Genomic DNA, 3,860 nt, shown 5'->3' with positions numbered 1-3,860 from the left:
TCGCTGAACAACCGACCCTAATATTCAATAATAATGTCGAAATCAACTTTTCCCTGCCGTGGGATAATCTCTTATCTAAATGAAAGAAATCCTTTCGAAGCTATGAATCTCAATAAAGTGACATAATCTACGAAAGTTACGTCACAACCTACGTAATAGTTATGTAGTAGCATCAAGTTTCACTTTCGATTTATAAATTCAAGGCAGTTTATAAAGCAATGAAATAGAAAGAAGGATCAAAAGACGGTATATATGTGTCACAAATATTGTACTTTATCTTTCATTATTATTTAAGTAATAATAATGATAATAACAGTGGCGTACGCAGAATTTTTTCAAGGGGGTGTTCATAATTTTCTGTAACTACTGAAAGAAATTCGAATATGTAATAAAGCACTATTATGTATTTCCCTAATTAAGACAGCTAGACAATTTTAACTTTTTATTTAGACAACATTGTTTAGTTAAATTTTGATTTGATTTTTTAAATTTAAGAGCATAATGTAATATCTTCTGAAAAAAGTCATATGGGTGTGAAGTAACACTTTGAGGGCCACTTTCACATTCATCAGATTTTGTTATGCTAGAAACGTTTTCTTCAACGGAAGTATCACATTTCCGTACAACAGAAAAACTTACATTGGTACTAGATGCTGTCACTCACTAATTTCAGGTCGTGATTTTTTCTCAAAGTAATTAAAAATTGTTAAATTCTTGCGTTTTGACATCCTAAAGATCCAAGAACAGCAAATATATATATATATATTGGTGCAGAAATATCCGCTATGTTACGATCTCAAAGTTTCGAGCTGGAATGAATAACTTCAACGAGGTATCACCAATGGTATTGTTACTGATTTCTTCACTAGTCGAAATAGTGGCGACGACGGGTTCGGCGATTGAATGAACTTTTTGTTAAGAAAAACAGATTTAGCTACAAGCTCCGAAAGACAAGCGAAAGAGATAACTCTTAGCCCGACTAACTAACTCCACTAACTAACTATTCAAGTTTTATCAGAGTACCTATCCAGTGTTGGATATCTGCTCTTTCATCGCAATAGAAAAATAAATTGGAGGATTAAGTTAAATCTCAGAACGTACAATAGTTGAAAATCATAATTCTAGTCTGGGTTATACATAACAATAAAATCGCAATTTGATACATAATAATAGAAACAATTGAAGATAAAAGAATTATTTACACTATTCTAGGATTCCAGAATCATCGCGTAAAGACCTCGCGAATGCCAGTCAGTCTCGAAAACTATCGCGACTGGCAGGACAGAACGGAACCAGTCCGTAACATTATCACATGAATTTGGTTTCAAAAGTACAACCCTATTATAGTAAATGTTTTTTCAGTATTCTGAGAAATACCTTCAGAAAAAAAAGTAGGCAAAAGGCAAATAAAAATATATAGTCTTAAAAAATAATAGCCCGCATAATTTCTACTAAAATTTTCATTTTTGCCATTTTGTCTGAGCGCAAGTGGGGTGTTTAAACCCCTCCCTTGCGTACGCCACTGGATGATAATCAATAGAGAATTACATTTAAGAAAAGTGGTCATTTCAATTCGTTTAGAGTGTAGCGCTGAAATTTTATTTCATTTTTCTTTTTCATATTGCAGACAATTTTTACGTTCTTTCGTTTAGCATACCTTTGAAATATATTTGTTTATCGATTTAATCTTGACAAAATTAAATGTTTACCCGGCCTTTATACCTTTTTTCGGCGGATTAGGATATCTGACCTCCAAAATAGCCACAATCTCGGATATATGATTCCTGTAGTTTGATCAGGAGAGCGATCCAAAGTTTGAACCCCTATTGTTCATTTTTCTTTTTGTGTATTTTGCCATACACTACCCAACACTAATAGAAAAGACACTTTCCGTTATTGACATTTCTTTGAATTTCTCAAGCAATACTTAGAGGACTATTCTGTAATGCAAATCCATACCTCTGGGGGTACTGATCCAGGAGTTTTCTTGTCTTATGGATTGGCTCAAAATTACAAGGCTGTGGAACTGAACATTAGTAGTCGTAAACCCAAAATTGGGTCGGCTGTTCAACGACGGATAAAATGAAAATAAATACCATAGCCTTGAATTGAGTGCAGAATAAAATCTATTTTTAGAGATTCTCTCTACTTCTGCCTAACGCATTAGCATAAAATCGAAAACCATTATATGGTTGCTAATGCTTTGATTTCATTAAAATTCGTTAGGATTTCTCCCGTTTTCTTTTCTGCCAACACATTTGAATGCGTAAGGCTAAGAAAAAGAGCCTTGGCATTAAATTCAATCAATTGATAGGCAATATACGGATTTCGTAACTTTCCTTGGAGCAAACTATTTCAACGTACGTGCATTTTTGATTTCTTGATGGACGGAGGTGCATCAAGGGGCTGGGCCCTGTAGCCGCACCGTTTTCTACATTTATTAATTAATATGTATGAATCATTTTTTTTTACTTTGGAGCTCGATAACATTACACACAAAATTTAAAAAATAAAACATTTTTATTTATTCTAATCTAATTCTTTCTTGAGCAATTTATGATTTTTGTTAAATAATTGCTTGCCTACATCAGACTGGATTAATATATGGACAACACCAATCAACATCCTCTTCAACGAAGGGTAAATTCATCGAACTTCTTCAACTTATGGCAAACGCTAATCAAATCTCTTCAACAAAATATAAATTTCATCTAGCACACAAAGCTATTTTCCTTGATATAAATTGCGCCGAGACCAGGATATTTATTTACTGAAATTTATTTTATTTATTGAATATTACTTTATATATTGATATTTATTTCATTTATTGAAAAAGGATTTTTGAAATGATAGGAATAATGTTTCGCATATTTCAGCATGGCAATTATTATCATCATTATTATGAATTAAAAAATAAATGAAATTTCAAATTAACTGTATAAAACTTCATTGAGATGTCGAAAATCTTTCAAGTTTAGATTGTAACACTATCTTCCCATTTTGATTGGACCATTTATGGTCTGAATTTTGTTCTAGACATCTTTTCAAATCAATTTGTGCATAAGAATGCTAATTCGTTGAATAACTTACAAAAACTAATAGCCAAATTATTTTATTAATTCCTCCAGATTGCAAATTTCAGTACCATAGATATTGTCATTTAAATAACCCTGTAAATGCTTAGAAAAAAAATACACAAAAGGTTTAATTCTATTAAATCTCAAGGTACTTTTGCACTTTTGAAGGTCAGTCACCCGTGAAATGTGTAGGTTACAAATTTGAATCACAACAATACTCTATTTTTACAAAGGTTCTAAAATGTCTTTGGAAGAAAAAAATGAACGTATTTGATTAATTAACAAAATTTGAGAAAGAAAGCGTTAGCTAAGTTAAGACATTTTTTATAATTATTTCAGAAATGCAACTTTCGTCAAAAATTATTAAAAAAAAATTTAATGAATAATAAAAAAAAGCATCACAAATAATTTCAAAAAGGACCATATTTAAAAAAAAGTCTAAAAAATTTACTCCAAGGTGGCAACTACTTTTTAAATGCTATTTAACATTCCAAATAAAAATTTTGTTATATGAAGAAATTCACTGAAAGTAAACTTCGTTGTAGAGGTTAATGATTTATAAAGCAAATTATTTATCAGTTTATAAATCAAAATAAGTACGATTACTGAGCACGAATAAGTAACTTACTAATAAGTACGATATATCAGATTTGTCTATAGCTGGGATGTCATTGGTTTGAGTTTTCTTCTGCTAAAATCATTCAACTATGCTCATCGGCCACGACTTAAATTTTTCACATCTTGCAGACTTGAGGTTCTCACCCTGTATCCCAAATCTATTTC

The sequence above is a fragment of the Parasteatoda tepidariorum genome, chromosome 2 (assembly GCF_982258835.1).
Source record: "Parasteatoda tepidariorum strain Cologne lab strain chromosome 2, Ptep-v5.0, whole genome shotgun sequence".
Lineage (NCBI taxonomy): Eukaryota > Metazoa > Arthropoda > Arachnida > Araneae > Theridiidae > Parasteatoda > Parasteatoda tepidariorum.
This window is presented reverse-complemented; position numbering follows the sequence as displayed.